A 17,247-nucleotide genomic window follows, 5' to 3' on the forward strand; every position below is an offset into this window, starting at 1 on the left:
AAAAGTCAGGAAACAACAGGTGCTGGAGAGGATGTGGAGAAATAGGAACACTTTTACACTGTTGGTGGGATTGTAAACTAGTTCAACCATTATGGAAAACAGTATGGCGATTCCTCAAGGATCTAGAACTAGATGTACCATATGACCCAGCCATCCCATTACTGGGTATATACCCAAAGGATTATAAATTATGCTGCTATAAAGACACATGCACACGTATGTTTATTGCAGCACTATTCACAATAGCAAAGACTTGGAATCAACCCAAATGTCCATCAGTGACAGATTGGATTAAGAAAATGTGGCATATATACACCATGGAATACTATGCAGCCATAAAAAAGGATGAGTTTGTGTCCTTTGTAGGGACATGGATGCAGCTGGAATCCATCATTCTTAGCAAACTATCACAAGAACAGAAAACCAAACACCGCATGTTCTCACTCATAGGTGGGAACTGAACAATGAGATCACTTGGACTCGGGAAGGGGAACATCACACACCGGGGCCTATCATGGGGAGGGGGGCGGGGGGAGGGATTGCATTGGGAGTTATACCTGATGTAAATGACGAGTTGATGGGTGCAGCACACCAACAAGGCACAAGTATACATATGTAACAAACCTGCACGTTATGCACATGTACCCTACAACTTACAGTATAATAATAATAAATAAATTTAAAAGAAAAAAAAAAAAAAAAAAAAAGGAACAAAGTACTGATGCATGCTACAACGTAAATGAACCTCTGAAACTTATGCTAAGTAAAAGAAGCCAGATACAAAGAGTTATGTATGAAGCCATTGTCTTTACATGAAATATTCAGAATAATAAACTCCACAGACACAGAAAGCAAATTGGTGGTTACCGGCGGGGGAGAATGGGAAATAATGGCTTAGGGAGCATGGATTTCCTTTTGGGATAATTAAAGTGTTTTGGAACTAGATAGAGATGGTAGTTGCATAACACTGTGAATGTACTAAATGCCACTGAGTTGTTCAATTTAAAAGGTTAATTTTGTTATGAATTCATGATTTTATCTCAATAAAAATTTTTTTCTTAATTAAAAAATTTAGTATCATAGTTATACCAGCCTGGGCAGGGGGCTGGGCAGGTGTATTCTAAAAGTACTGTATTCTTCCTTAAGCTCTATAGGACAGGCTGTACAAGTTGCTTTAGTAAACAACATTTGTCCCTTCTTCTAATAGCTGTCTCCAAGTTTCCCTTTGAGGACCTGTTCCCATCACACTTTCCAGTCCAGATGCCAGTGATCTGAGTCCATTCATTCGCTTTCCTGGTTTTCTATCACTTACAATCGAAACAGTCCTGACCGATACAGCCAACTTCAGTGTTTCTGTGGAGCATACCCTAGTTTTTGTTTGAGTAATTTCAAGAGGCCGCTGAGAGATGTTCATGTTGCAATGTGAAAATTCTAGCTTCCAACCCTCTACTTCAATCTGTACAGAAAATTTCAAGTTTTGAGTTGCATTTAAAATGTTTTCTATGATGGTGACAATGTCCATGTACTTAAAGCCAATAAACTACACACTTTAAAAATGGTTACAAAGGTAAAGTTTATGTTCTGCATATTTTACCACCGTATAAAAAATAATAATAAATGTTATTTTTTTCTGACTATATGACCATGGTAAAACAAATTAATGTTAATTATCATCCACAATGTCTGTTTCAGGGCTAACAACTGTTAACACGTTGGTATATTTCCTTGTAGTCTTTTTCATTTTTCACAGTGTGAAATACCATATATATACACACACTGTGAAAAATAAAAAGGACTATTGTTGTTAACCCTAAAACAGACATTGTAGATGATAATTATATTCTTCTTCATGCTTTTCTATGTTGCTCAAATTTTTTTACCATAAACATATAGTCACAACAAATAACATTTATTATTATTTATATATATATATATACATGCACACACAGTAAATATAAATAAAATGAAAACATAAATTATAGAGTTTTTTGCCCTGATTTTTATTTAACATTATAACATGGCCGGGCGCGGTGGCTCAAGCCTGTAATCCCAGCACTTTGGGAGGCCGAGATGGGCGGATCATGAGGTCAGGAGATCGAGACCATCCTGGCTAACACGGTGAAACCCCGTCTCTACTAAAAAATACAAAAAACTAGCCGGCGAGGCGGCGGGCGCCTGTAGTTCCAGCTACTCAGAGTCTGAGGCAGGAGAATTGCGTAAACCCGGGAGGCGGAGCTTGCAGTGAGCTGAGATCCAGCCACTGCACTCCAGCCTGGGCGACAGAGAGAGACTCAGTCTCAAAAAAAAAAAGACGTTATTTTCTGTCATCCCAGGAGCCAGGAAATTGGGGAGGTAGGCCGGGCGCGGTGGCTCACGCCTGTAATCCCAGCACTTTGGGAGGCTGAGGCGGGTGGATCACAAGGTCAGGAGTTCGAGACCAGCCTGGCCAAGATGGTGAAACCCCGTCTTTACTAAAAATAAATAATTAGACGGGCGTGGGAGGGCGCCTGTAGTCCCAGCTACTCGGGAGGCTGAAGCAGGAGAATCCCTTGAACCCGGGAGGCAGAGGTTGCAGTGAGCCGAGATCGTGCCATTGTACTCTAGCCTGGGCGACAGAGCGAGACTCCATTCCCCTCCTCAAAAAAAAAAAAAAAACAAAGAAAAAAGAAATTGGGGAGGTGACATGAGCCTGGTCCTGCTTTCTTTGTTCTGAAATATATGGAAATGCTCTCATTTCCTGGCTTCCCTTTCTCCTCACTCCTATCCCCGTCCCCACCCTCCAGGGCCCTTGGCAATGTTTTGGGGGCCCTCCCCACACCATGCCACTGATATCTGCTCTGTGCAGTGTGCCTTGCGGAAGGCGGCAGTTATTTGACCTCTCTTCTCTTGGAACCATCCAGAAACCTTCTGAGCTGGCAGCCACAGCAGCCACTTCTCATAGACTGAGCGTCCCGAAGTTCTCTAAGGAACTGCTCGCGTGTAACACCATAGCCCATGTGAATCTGTGCTGACATCCGCACAGATGAACGGATCAGATGAGATTTTATCTCCCTGAGGCCCATGGGCACGAGTCGCTGGAGTTTTATAGGGTCCAGTAAAGAGCAAGGAAAAGTCCGGGTCTTATAAAGGCTGTAATCGCCTCTTACAAAGATTCTCCCGCAACCACCTGGTGCCTTCGCCCTGCAGGGAGCTGTCCAGGTGCTGACCCATTTAAGCGCAGTTGCCTGGGCCGCCTTCAGACCTTCCCCGCCAAGGTTTCTTTCCTCCCTGTTCCTGATGTATTCTGCTCCATCTGGGGCTTTTATTGGGTGCCATTTCCTTTACCACCCTGTAACTTTCTCAGCAGTCAAAATGGAGAAAAGTCTTCATTCTGCTGATGGGTGTCCTGCCCTTGGAACTGTTTTATAAGCAATCATCCAGTTACTAAGGGGACAAATGATGAGAGCAGAGGATGAACAGCTGGTCTTAGGGGAGCCGGCAGGGCAGCTGGGAGAACAGCCAGTGGGCATCCGAGCGGCTGCTCGGTGATCCGGCAGGGACGCGGATGGCTGTGTGAACTCTCCCAGGCTTCACACTCGGATGCATCCGGAACAGGAGACCGCACACTCTCAATGAGGAAGAGATGTGGTTCTTAGGAGCCACATTTGAGTCCTGATAAGGCCCTTAGCGGGCTGTGGAGAGGAGAGGGACGCTAGCTGGGAGGAGCTGTGGGGAACAGCTCAGACTGAACTGAGAGGTGGTGGAAAAAGGAGGGATGTGACGAGGGCTAAGCGAGGGGGAAAGGAGAGGTAGGGCCAAAGTCCCTGCAGACTCCACCCCCACCCCCACACACAAAGTCAAGTCCAGGAGAAAAAGAGGGAAACACAGGACTGAGTCCATGAGCAAGGAGGAGCCGGTAAGTGAACAATCTCATCTGGAGGCTTAGCACTCCCAAAAGCACAGCCCCACCTTCTAGGTCCTCACCAGCCAGCTCAGATAGGAAGTGCCATTTGGTGACCCAGCCTCCTGCATAAAGCAGAATGGACCATCAGCCTCTTGCTTTCTGAAGCACAGTATTCCTTGGGCCTCCTTGCCAGTGACTGTCACCTCTGTCTTCCCTGTTTGCCCAATCATCCAGGCTACATGGCTCTGATACAGCTCCCTGAGTCCCCTGCTTAGACCAACTTTTGCATGCTTAAGCCCTGACAGCTGGCCTAAAGATTCCAGCTGTTGTGCCTACTCACGGCATGGGTGATGCTGATGTGGATGGAGCCTCAATGTGCCATTCTCCTTTGAGCACTAGAATTTGGCCATGTGTAGGGCAAATTACCTCTTTAATCCTCCATAGCCTTATCTGGAAATAGGGGCTAGCATTTGTCCTAGCTCAGAGGGCTGCTGTGAAAACTAAATGCCTTAACACATGGTAAACACTTAGCAGAGTGTGTGGCATGTAATTGATATTAGCTGTAGTGGGGATTAATATTATTATTATTAGCCAACCCTTTACAGGGGCAGCTCCACAGTGAGCTCAGTTCTTCTTGCTCTGGCCTTGACCAGGTTTTTTTGCCTACACCCCCTCCCAACTTCACGGGGCCCTCTTCCCTCTCCCCCAACGTCCTGACATGCGTACATATGCACACTCTGCACATTTTCAGATACTGCTCACTTCAAACTCGACCTGGATCCGCTGAAAAGCTCTGGTCTCCTCCATCCCCAACACGATTGAAGGTGCCTTCATTGGTCTGGTATTGATCGGTCTGGTATTGACTGACCCACATCAGTGTTGATGACCACTTAGATCTGAGTTTGGGATTCCATCTCTGCTTTACACTAGGAGCAACATCTGTTTGCTTAAATAAACCAGTCCGTGTGTACTAGATGGTACACACAGCTCATGCTATGTGGCTGCCAGAGGTCAGTAAGGAATCTCTACTCCTCGTCATCACGTGGGAGTTCAGAGTGACAGAGTACCATCTTGACACCTGTCTCCACAATCCCAAAGGCAGAGAGACGAGCATGGCAAAGCACTCAGCGACTCTGAAAGCTTCCACCTGGAAGTGACACATGTCACCACCTCCACCCCCAAGGGACCAGAAGGAGGCTGCCTGGTTGGAAGACATTTCCTCCTCCCAGACATAACTGGGCCTCTTCCTTGTCATCTACGCAGGCTCATTCTGCAAAGAATGTGCATATGGATGTGTGTTTCTCATTAAGACCTAATGAGTGAAGCCATCAGATTTGTTCAGACTGGCCCAGGATTCAGAGAGAGAGAGCTGAGGTTTTATGAAACTCCCCAACCAACGGGGAATCCATGAATTATTAAAAGGATAGAAAAAGAGACCCAGGGAGGAAGGGCTGCTCCATTACTCATCAGGCCTGGAGTATCCAAATCCCCAAGCACAGCTGTTGGCTTTTACACCTACAGCATTTTCCCATTATGTCTACAGTGAGCACTTCAAACGCGCTGTATTGGCAGCCTCCGAGCAGGGCTCCTGCCCACGTCACCCACTGCTTGTCTCATTATCTGAACCAGTCCACAGCCCAACTGTGGGGCACAGATGTTGTTGGTGTTGCTCACCCCTTCACTTCCCAGGCTCCCTGATCACAGACCTGAGGGCTGGAGGGCCAAGCTCCTTAAAAGAACTGGGAGGCCTCTCCCACTCTGGCCCCAATTGTCTCTTCAGTTTTGTCTCCCTCCATTTCCCATGCCCGCCCTACCTCAGACCATTTGCCTTTCCCTGAATGTAATTTGACATTCTCATGCCTTCGCCCAGGATGACCCCTTTGCCTGAAACTCCCTTCCCAGCCCTCTGTCTACCTGGTGAATTTCTATTTATCATTTACGGCCAGATCACGGGAAGGGAAACTAACTTCTGCTGAGAGCCCCCGACATGTCAGACCTTTGTGCAAACACGATCTCACTGTTGCAACCCAGTGAGGTTGGCGGTATCACCAGCACCAGAGACATAATTTTGTGGGGTCCAGTGCAACAATTAAGATGTAGCTCCTTGTTGAAAACTGATTAAGGATTTTGAGATGACAAAATCAGATCATCAAACCAGGCACAGAGCCCTCCTAAGAGCAAGGCTTTGAGAACCCTGAAGCCAGCTTTGGTTATAGAGAAGTGAATGAAAGTTCAGAGAGGTTAAGTAACTTGTCCAAGGTCACACAGCTAGTTAGGAGCAGAGCCAGATTGAAGACCTCATGCCATCAGATTCAAATTGCTGTTTTTCTACCACCCATGTTGTGGGGACTTCCCCACTTGCCTTGAGCGGAATGACTGGGGAGGAGGCTGTGAGCACCCCCGGACACTAGCTTCCTTTCTTCTTCTTCTTCTTCTTTTTTTTCTTATTTATTTATTTATTTTTTTGAGATGGATCCTTGCTCTGTCACTCAGGCTGGAGTGCAGTGGTGCAATCTCAGCTCACAGCAAGCTCTGCCTCCAGGGTTCATGCCATTCTCCTGCCTCAGCCTCCCGAGTAGTTGGGACTACAGGCTCCCATCACCATGCCCAGCTAATTTTTTTTGTTTGTATTTTTTAGTAGTGATGGGGTTTCATCCTGTTAGCCAGGGTGGTCTCGATCTCCTGACCTCGTGATCTGCCTGCCTCAGCCTCCCAAAGTGCTGGGATCACAGGCGTGAACCACTGCGCCCGGCCACTAGCTTCCCTTTTCAAGGGTGTCTTCTGCAGTCAATTGATCTGTTATTTCTCCATAAGCATTGCAAGATGATCCAGAGAATAGGATCACACAGATCAAAAAGGGGGCCTATCTAGGGGGCAAGTGGACATTCTGGGATTCAATTAGCCCACAAGGGGGGACATCCCCTCTCCCACCCACCCCTTTCCTGACACCCAACACCAGGCAGTCTGCTCACCCCCACTCCATACACATACTCTTCAGTGGCTGGAGGACATGGTGACAGCCCACAGAGGTGACCCACAGGGCATGGATCCCAGGCCAGCCTCTCTGGCCTTTGCTGGGAATATGAACTGCAGACTTTGCAAAAGGCACATCTCCTGGGTGCTTTGCCCGTTTTCATCTTTTCATTTCATTGATCCAGCTCCCTCTGAAGTTTTGTTTGGTGGTTTTCTCCTTGACAGCTTTAGTCTTGGGGAGATGTGTCCAACTTCCAGTCATTCATTGAGCAAATACTATGTGCCTACTATGCATCAGACCTTCTCCTTTTAAGGGGCTCCCAGCATAGTTAGCAAGATTGACAATAAATTCATCCTTGCCATACCAGTGAGAGCTGTGCAAGAGGCTCCTGGGCCCAGAGACGAAGAAGAAATCCATTCTTGGGTCAAAGGGAGTAAACTGAATAAGGTCTTGAAGGATGTATAGGAGTTTTCCAAGTAGGGTAGAGGGCAATCCACGCAGAAGGAACTATCACACTTGGAAGAGTTTGAGGATAATGGGCATTGAGAATTCGAGATATGGGGGCACTCAATCCAGTGGGAGATGTGGTCACCCATCATAACGGATGAAGATTTCCCATCAGGGTATTCTGGGGGGTAGAGAAGAACACTCGTGGGATAGGTGGGAAAAGGGAGAAAAGGCGAAAAACTGCATAAGCCTAAAATGCTGTGAATAGACACTTAGTGTATCCTTTCCAAAAACCTTCAGTTGTCCCAACTCCACCTGGCCCCATTCACGTGTGACAAAGTCCTCCCATGTCAGGAGACCTCAGCAACAGAAACGCTTCTATAAGGGTTTCTACCCTACAGTTTTAAACAAATATGTTCACTGCTGATGTCTCATTATTTAGCAACCAACTTGGCTCCCACATATTTCCACATGCCACATCTTCGACCCCCTCATGGTCTGCAGAGATTTTACAGGCCTTTGAGGGGAAGCTGCTGGTCTGTGAGCATCTGCACAAGTGTGCCGGACAAAGACATCGGCCAGGCTGCCACGTCAAAGCAATAAAGATGTGCGGCTATGCAAGCCAGGAAGAGTTAGCCCCTGGGTGCGCCTTCCAACCTGGCTGACCACACTGGCTCCAGCTGCCACTTTCAAATTAGTCACAGATTAACAAACATCTACTGAGCACCTATTCGGTGTCCAGGACCCAGAGACTAAAGGAGACATAGAACCTAAGAAAGGAAGAAATATTTAAGTGTTAGTTACGACCACTTATTGGACACATATTTCCATTTTACAGTTAAGAGGGACAAACACTTAGCTTAAGACCACCCAGCACAAAAGCATAGTGGGGCTTTAAAGGCTCAGATTCTGCACCTAGACAGGCCTGAGCTGCAATCCTGGCTCTGCCATTTTCCAGCTGTGTGTCCTCAGACTCCTTGCTTAAGCACCCTGTGCCTCAGTCTTCTCATCTGTAAAATGGGATTTGTGTGAGAATTAAATGACTTAATACGTGTGATGCTCATTGAACGCTTACACTAGTACGTGCTCAATAAATACTAGCTGGCATTGTTGTTCTGTTATCGTTATCATCATCATCATCATCATCCTTATTTAAAAGCAGCAGCAACAGCAGAGGCAGCAGCCCCAGCTGCTGGAATTTGAAGGTGAGTCCGACTCCAGGCAGGGCCTCCCAGCCCGATGCGGACTCTGAAAGCCTCTCCTCTCCCACGCCAGCCCCCAACTCTTCACCTGCCACCCCCACGAGGGTGCTTACCCCAGAGGTGCTCACCTCCCGGGCTGGGAGACCGCATCCGATCGGTCCCAAACCCCGCCCGCAGCTGGTAGCGCAGGGGTGGGGAGGCCCCGCCCTCGGCCCCGCCCCCTGCCCGCCCCTCCCTCTCGGGGTCCAGGGCGCGAGCTGCGGCGGCGGCGGCCACGGTCACTGGCGCGGAGCGGTTCGGGCTGACTGGACGGGGCGGGCGTCCCGGGCAGATTAGCGCGGTACCTCCCGCCCCGCTCGCCCAGCCGGCGAGGGACACTGGACCCGGGTCGGGGGTCGCGGCCGCTCCAGCGAGGTAAGAGCCGGGAAGACCGGGAGAGACCAGCTCTTCCATCCTGGGGGTCCCTGGGGGACGGTCTCCCACCGGTGCTGGGCCGCGGCGCCGGGCTGTGCCCCCATGACCGCCCAGCCAGGGGCAGGGGCCGGAGAGCCCCCGCGATCGCACACCTTGGAAGGGGCAGGGTGATGGGGAGCGCGGTCGTGTGTGTGCGCGTGTGCGTGTGTGTCTGTCCATCTGTCTGTCCCAAGGATGTGTCGGGGGAGATGATGACGCCCCCTCTTTGCCGTCGCTTCCAGGCAGTTTACCCACGCCAAAGCTGAGGGCAGACTTTTCCACGTCGGACTTGAATGGGGCTGGCAGAATTATCCGGAGAATGCAGGAAGGAATGAGCCCACCACCACCTGTTGAGCTGGGCTGTCGGCCTACGCGGGTCCGACTCCCCGCTTATCACAGCCTGCAGGCTGGCCTCATTTCTCCAGCTTGTGGGACCTGGGGTTTCCTTCTCCTGCCTGTGGGGAGGGTTGATAGGAGGAGGTGTCCCTGCCAGGAGCCACTGAGCAGAGATGGACTCACAGGGGTGATCAGGGTGGTGCGATGAGGACCCCGCAGCAGGTGCTGAGTGTGAAGTGTCAACCCCCCAGGCACACCCCCAATTTGATTTCCCCAATCACTCCAAAGCCCCTCATTGTGATTACCCGATCTCTTTGCTCTCAGCCTAATTTGGCAGTTGATGAAGATGCAGCTTGTTAAAAATGTTAAAGTGAAATCAAATTATCACTTCCTAGGACTGAAAATGATTTGAGAAATAATTCCGGGAGCCTGGCTGGGGAGGAAAGAAGCTCATATTCTGACTAGCTTCTCTCCAAGGCTGCCCCGGGGCTGCCCCCAGTACCTGCCAGGTATACTGGTGATTGAGGAAGCCCTTGTTCCCAGAAAGGAAGGGATTCACCTACTTTGCAATGGATTATCAGTGACTGGGTTAGAGCAGGACCCAGGACAGGATCCCCAAGTGGGAGCTGTCTCAGTTTGACAGATGTCACATACAAGCTGTCACCAAGGTTGGCTTCTGCTCCACATCCATCCTGGGGAACACAAGATGAGGCTTCCCCTCCTGGCCACCTCACACCCATTCCCCTCATCTCCACAAACCCCAGGTCTTGATCAGTTAACAGCCTGGATTGCCTGGGTGTGGGTATGGGATCTGGATTGACTCTGATGTCCTGGTTTCAGAGTATCTCAGGACCACAGGCATCTCAGTGGCAGGTTAGTGGCACCCCTTTCCAGACCCTGTAGCCAGCCCCTCATGCCAAAGTCTCCTGGCTGCCTGAGAAGCCCTAGCTCTGCGTCACTTCTCTGCTAACACAGCCCTTAGAGGTAGCTTGGGGACACCCCATCTCAGGGCCAGTGTGCCTAACAGGGTGAAATCTGTGCTTGTGCCTGAGACCTCCCTACCCCCAAACCTCCTCCCTCTTGTCATGTGAAAGGCAGTGGATGTGCTGAGGGGCTGGGTAGTCCAGTTCGACGGAAGATAGGGATGTGGACCTGCTGTGGCTGGGGCTGTTGGTGATGTGAGAACCCCAGCATCCTGGCTGGCTGCATCCAAGGCCCCACAAGCAAACAGCAGGCTTGTGGGAACTCAGCCGTTCTCAGGCTTGTAAGCTGGGGCTCTGTAAGTTGGTGCATGGAGAGATTGGCTGAATTGTTCATGCTTGTTCGGAAGAGACTGGCCTTAGGCTGTTGTGGAAAACATGGGCTCCAAACCCTGCTAGGTCCCTGACTGTGTGACATTGTCCAACTTACAGAAGGCTTAGAGGCTCAGCTTCCTCATCTGTAAGATGGGTCTGGCAGGGTGTTTTGAGAATCAAGTAAGGTCAGAAAGGTTCAGGGCTGGTGTTGTGGCCTCTGCTTTCTCTAGCCCCCAGCCTGACTCTCTGACATTGGACTTGAGGGAAGTGGCTGTGTAGCTAGGATCCCTCATGCCATCCTTAGAGGTGGGGGAAGTGGTGTGAATTTTAGTAGCAGGGTAGTTCACAGATTGAGCTTGGATTCCCAAAAAGTGAGGATGGAGGATGCAACCCAGTCTCCAGCAAGCCCTGCCTCTGCGGGGAGCTGGCACTTCTGTCCCCAGCTTCTGCCCCCAGCCATTGGTGTCCTGGGCCCACCCCACACAGTCTCCTGGTTCATTGACACTTGGCACATGCCTGCTCTGTCATCTTTTCTGAGTTTTGGGCCAGTCCTACTCCCTGGCAGAATTGGGACTAGCCACTTGAGACTTCAGGGGCACCAGGACAACCCCTGCCCACCAAATATCATCCTGTTTCCCCAGACCTAGTCATCTGATGCTTAATATCCCACCATTAGAGACTTATTCCTGTGGTTCATAGTCTTATGTCAGTTACTAAACCTTAGCATCAATGACTTGTTTAGAATCTTTCAGGACCTTGGAGAGGAGAGAAAGAGAAGGCAGAACAGAGAGGAGGGAAAGAGAAGCTTGGGGAGTATAGCAGAGAGAAGATTGTACTTTGCCGGCCTCACAGTTCTGCAGAGACAGGCCCAGCTGCTAAGCTCAAGAAGGCCCCAGGGAGAAGGAGAGGCTTGGGGTGAGGGGAAGGGGCAGGCCTCAGGCAGGGAAAGTTGTGAATCTCAAGCAGGAATTCTCCGTGTGAATACAGGGTGGGTGGCAGGCCTGTGGCTGGGATGGGCTCTGGCAGCCTGTTGGAGAGGTGAAATAGTCCTTGATGCAAAAGCATCCTTTCTTTTCATGCTGCTCTACCCGCCGCTCAGAACACGCCACGTGGGGTTTCATGTGTTCTATGGGTGGTGCCCTCTGCATTAGGAGAGGCTGGCCTGGTCACGCTGGCTGTTTAAAATCGTCAGTGATAATTTGTTAGGTCAGCAAAATGACAGAGTATCCCCTGCCTGGCTGTGCCTCCCTGAAAATTCCCCTGTCACTCCTCTTGCCCTTTCTTGAAAGAAGCAAAAATGTCATAATTCACTCAGTCCCACGAGTCTCCTAGGCTGAGAGTGGCCTGGGGGGGAGCAGAGTTCGGCTGGGATCACCCTGAAAAGGCCTGTGGAGGTGATTCCTTGCTCAGCTGGGCACAAGGTCCTGAGTTTTCCAGTGTGGAGACAAGCGGAAGGGGGGATAGGGGTGAGGACTGAGGGTCCCTGCTCACGGCAGCCCATGGCCAGGCTCCTTGTGGGGAGGAGAAGGCTGGTATCACCTGGGCGCCCGGGAGGCTTCATGATGTGGACTGGTCCTGGCTGGTGAAGCCCCAGCAATGAGCAGTTTGCTGCCTTTTCTGGATGCTCCAGGGGGCAGAGCCTAGACCAAAAGAAAGATGTTTTAAGTCACCAGTGTGACCTATTGGCCATGAGCACCCAAGGGACCATCCTTAAGGATGATTCTAGACCACATCTGTTCTTAAATAATAGTAACGATGACAACAATGATGATAGCAGCTCCTCATTCTTCCATAATGAGCATATACTGAGTACCTGCTATGCATGTGCTGGCTGCTGTTCTAAGTAACAGGGATATGACTGGAGTATTATTGGCATTCGGGGCTGCCTTGTTCTTCTCTTTGGTGCAGGGGAGGCTGTCCTGGGCGGTGTAGGATGCTCTGTAACAGTGCTAGTCTCTATCCATGAGATACCAGTAGCACCCCAGGCCCCCACCCATTCTTTTTTTTTTTTTTTGACACAGAGTCTCACTCTCTCACCCAGGCTGGAGTGCAGTAGCGCGATCCCAGCTCACTGCAACCTCCATCTCCTAGGTTCAAGCAAACCTCCTGCCTCAGCCTCCCAAGTAGCTGGGATTACAGGCATGTGCCACCACGCCCGGCTAATTTTTATATTTTTAGTAGAGATGGGGTTTTCCCATGTTGGCCAGGGTGGTCTCGATCTCCTGATCTCATGATCCACCTGCCTCGGCTTCCCAAAGTGCTGGGATTACAGGCGTAAACCACTATGCCAGGCCACCCCCACCCATTCTGACAACCAAAAATGTCTCCAGAGCTTGCCAAAAATCCCCTGGGAGGCAAAGTAGTCTGCTGTTGAGAACCACTGGGGATACAGCTAGAAAGAAAGACCAAAATCAATCCTGTTTCTTAGGAGCAAGCAGTCCACAGAGAGAAATGAACAACACATGTGGTGTAGGAGTGGAAAACGGAGGAGGCTGTGTGGTGAAGATGCTAGAAAGACCAAGCAGGGTCAGGGTGTAGAGAGCACAGGTGAGGCAGGGTTGCCATTTTCAGAAGGAGCGCCAGGAAGGGCCTCACTGCGCAGGTGACATTTATCAGAGATGGGAAGGTGGGGAGAGAGTGAGAGGTCTGGGAAAGAGCTTCCAAAGCAGCTGCAGCAAGAGAAACTGGAGGAACACGGAGGAGCAGTGAGTCTGGGGAGTGGGCAATGTGGGAGCAGCTGGTTGGGCTCTGATGGGTCCCCCATCACCAAGGGCTGTGAGCTTTCTCTGTGAGTAAAAAGGGGAGGTCAGTGAATGCTCACTACCTACTAGGCACAAACGCCACTCCAGGGCTATTCCGCGCATGTGTACTGAAGTGCTATCGGGTGTTATGCCTTTACTTGATTGCTCAGTTGAGAAAAGCAAGGCCCAGAAGCGTTAAGGAATTCGGGCAGCGCTGTTGGGGAATGAGCATGGGCAGCCCACTGTCTACTGTCCACACTAAAATGTGGACTTCAGGGCCGCACAGAACTGAGTTCAAATCCTAGCACAGTCTCTTACTAGCCGGGTGGCCTTAGACGAGCCACAGAATCTCCCTCACCCTCGGTTTCCTCTGGGAACTGGTGATCCCCACTTTGCAGGGCTTTTGTTGGGAGTGCTGTCCTCAGTGCCCCCTCTCTGTGCACGCGTGCCAGCGAGAAGCCAGAGGGCAGGTGGCCCCCTCCCAATCCGCCCAGCCACGGGCGCGTGCTCTGGACTTGTGTATCTATTCACTGAGCTGCAGCAATGCCATCTGCTGAGGTCAAAGCCAGTATCCCAGAAGGTCAGGGGAAGTCAAGCGCTCCCTCTTCCGGAGCTAAGGAGGAGGTCCGGCCCTTTCAGAGTCAGCATCTCCCAGGGTCTTCAGGGCCAGCCTGCTGGGTTCCCTCTGATGATGCTGCCCCGGCTTCCCAAGGAAGCTAAGCCTGAACCCAAGTGAAGGATCATGGGGTTGAGCAGGGGCAGCCAGCACAGGCTCCATTAGCAAGATTCTGCAGCCTCAGAACCCCTAAGACTTAAATCTAGGGAGCATCAATGAACCCATCTGGCAGGTTCACATTATTCCAGAGGCACATGTCAGAGGCAGGCTCATCACTGGAGATGTGGGTTTTAAAAATACCCTAGAGTTGAAAAAAGAGGAGCAGCTGCTGGTATCCGCAGACACCTCCCTGATAACTCTCATGGTTGAACCCCCCTGCTCCTCCTGCGTGGGAATGTCTTCCTTGGGGATGCGCCGCAGTGACAGCGAGACCCCAGGAAGGAAGTTTCCTGGGACTGTCGGGCACACTGGTGTGTCTCTGTGTGCTCCAGATGTGTGAGATCCCTCTCAGGAGGTGTGTGTGTCTGCCAGTGTGTCTTTGTGCATTTGCCCTGTTTGATCCCTGAGTAAGTGGCTGTCAGAGGTGGTGTGTCTTCCAGAGCCTGTGGCTTCTGATGACGTTGGGATGTTACAGCCACGTGACTTTGCTGGGCAGGCCTGTGAACCTCAGATATCTGAGACAGGTCTCCGTTAATTTAGGAAGTTGATTTTGCCAAGGATGAGGACATGTGCCGGTGACACAGCCTCGGGAGGTCCTGACGACGTGTGCCCAAGGTGGTTGGGGCACAGCTTGGTTTTATACATTTCAGGGAGACATGAGACATCAATCAATATATGTAAGATGTACATTGGTTCTGTCCAGAAAGGCAGGACAACGCAGAGCACAGAGAGGGCTTCTATTCACTGAGCTGCAGTGAATATGAGTGAATGAGAGAAAAATGGTTGCATTTGTTTGAGTTTCTGATTAGCCGTTCCAAAAGAGGCAGTCAGATATGCATCTATCTCTGAGCAGAGGGATGACATTGAGTAGAATGGGAGGCAAGTTTGCCTTAAGCAGTTCCCAGCTTGAGTTTCCCTTTAGCTTAGTGATTTGGGGGCTCCAAGATTTATTTTCCTTTCCCAGCCCATCCAGGAAAACATCCCCAAATGCCCACTGCCGGAATTGGCTCCTTCCACTCACCTGAAGGTAACGCCCAGCAGGTGGCAGCCCTTTCTGTACCTGCCCAAAGGAGCATCCTCCGAGCTGTCTCCCGCTGCCCTACGCAAGGAGAGCCAGGCAGGACAGCAGGGAGGCCTCCTGCCCAGGAATCTTCTCAGGGGGGCTGCCACAGGAGGAGCCCTGGCTTCAGGAGGGGCAACAGGGGTTTGAGGCCCAGTGATTCTCACTGTGCATGAGCTTAGACAAGTCCCCACACTCCTCTGGGCCTCTGCTTCCCATCTGTAAAAGGACGGGATGGGAGAGGATTCATCTTCTCCACAATCTATTTCTGGAGCATCTGCTCTGAGTCAAGGGTCAGGCATGTTTTCTGGAATTAAACTGTCCCTCCCTTAGAGGTTTTCCAGTCCAGAACCTCTGCAGGTCCTGCAGCTCCAGAGCTCAAGGGACTGTGATTATTTGAAAATCAAGCTGGACACGGGCACCACGGAGCAGATGGAGCTGTGGAGCCAAGCGAGAAATCAGAGTATCTTCCATCACACAAAAAGTAAAGGCCAGAAGAGGGTACCGCTTTCCCAGTGTGGTTTAGGGGGGCTTCAACTCCTTGCTCTCCCCGGCCCCACTGCCCGCCATGCCCTCACCTTCACTGCCAAATGGGCCGGGCTGGTGGTCTGCGAGGAGGCCTGTGAAATATAAAAGTGATTCCAGGGTTGGGGAGTAGCTTATCAGCCTCTACCAGGCAAGGCAAGGTGGTGAGAGGGTCGCATCCTGGCCTGGGAGAGTTTATATCTGACCTGTACCACCCACTACCCCAGGACCTTAACCAAGTTCCTTGCTGACTCTTGCTCAGTCTTCTGCATGGGTAAGACAGATAATAAGAGCACTGTCGGGAGGGTTTGTGGTTGTTGCAGATAAAGGAACTTTACAGATGAGAAGCCCAAGGCTCAGAGAGGTTGAGCCACTGCCCACAGTTACCCACTTAATAAGTGGCAGTGCTGAGATTTGAACCCGGGTCTCTCGGAAGTCAAGCCTGTAGGCTCCTTCTGTTCAGTGTAGCTCAAGCAAAAAGGCAGAGTTGATGAGAGGCCTCAGGTGTGTCCTGGAACTCAAGGATGGGCCTCACAGTCCGATTTCATGAGAACCCGGAATCCGGAGTTAAAGAGAGGCAGGACCCACAGCTCTTGCAGCGTCTCTGACGCCAGGGCCAGCAGACCTAGTTTCCTCTGCAGACCTCAGGCCATAAGAGCCCCAGGCAATCTGTTGGACCTTAAAAAGAGCCAGGCCCTTCCTGAGAGGAAGCGTCTGATGGAGTTGGCTACATCAGGTGTTCACCTTTGGCCAAGCAGCTGGGACCAGGCGATGTGCCTATAAGGACCACTCCTAGGGTAGAGGGGTCAGTTCTTGAAGAAAGAGCAGGTACTGTTGGGGGCAAACAGGCCAGTGGGCAAGTGGGACAAATGGCCTATGAGTTGGCTGAGTAATTTTCTAAAGCACTGTCTTCAGTCCCGCATGCCAGCAACTGGAAAGAGGCTGATGTGTTAGGACATTTCCAAAAGATGGTGGCCGATAAAAACTCCCACTTTGGGAGCATCTAGCTTGTACTTGACATGTATTGCACTATTTAATGGAATCCTCTACCATAATCTTGGTTGAGAGTATTATGATTCCCATTTTACGGATGAGGAAACCAAGGCTCAGTAGCTTGCCTACAATCCCATGGCTGATAAACGGCAAAGCCAGGATTTGAACCTAGGCCCTTCTGATGCTAATGGGGGCAGGCTTTCACTGCGCCACTCTGAAGTCCAGCACCTAAAGAAGTAAAGGCACCAAACGAGGGAGAGGAAAAGCTTGGAAGGCATAGGGGGACAGGACATTTCAAGAGCTACAGGTTGGACGGAAGTTGCTCGTGCTTCAGTGACCCTTGTTCCTTTTGGTTTTTATTTTCTGGTTGTTGAAGTAATTTCTGTTTCTGGCAGAGTGTTTGGGAAATGTGACCTATCTCCATAATCCCAGAGAGTAAATCTGAATTGGCAGGAAAAGACCTTACCAGGAGGTAGACATGGTGCAGTCGTGGGAAGACTTCTGCTCACGTGGCGTTGGCTGACGGGGAGTTTCCCATCTTCCCCTGTGTTTAAACCCAGGCT

The 17,247-nt window shown here is 50.6% G+C and overlaps 1 protein-coding gene across 1 annotated transcript in view; it reads left to right on the forward strand.

Moving 5' to 3' along the window:
• Window positions 1–8,441: 8,441 nt before the first annotated feature.
• Window positions 8,442–17,247, forward strand: part of CACNG5 (calcium voltage-gated channel auxiliary subunit gamma 5) — a 51,852-nt gene continuing 43,046 nt past the window's right edge. The window contains exon 1 of the mRNA XM_025363116.1: window positions 8,442–8,920. The gene's annotated coding sequence lies outside the window, so the exon portion shown is untranslated. The remainder of the gene's footprint in view (window positions 8,921–17,247) is intronic.

Source organism: Theropithecus gelada, chromosome 16 (assembly GCF_003255815.1).
Source record: "Theropithecus gelada isolate Dixy chromosome 16, Tgel_1.0, whole genome shotgun sequence".
NCBI lineage: Eukaryota > Metazoa > Chordata > Mammalia > Primates > Cercopithecidae > Theropithecus > Theropithecus gelada.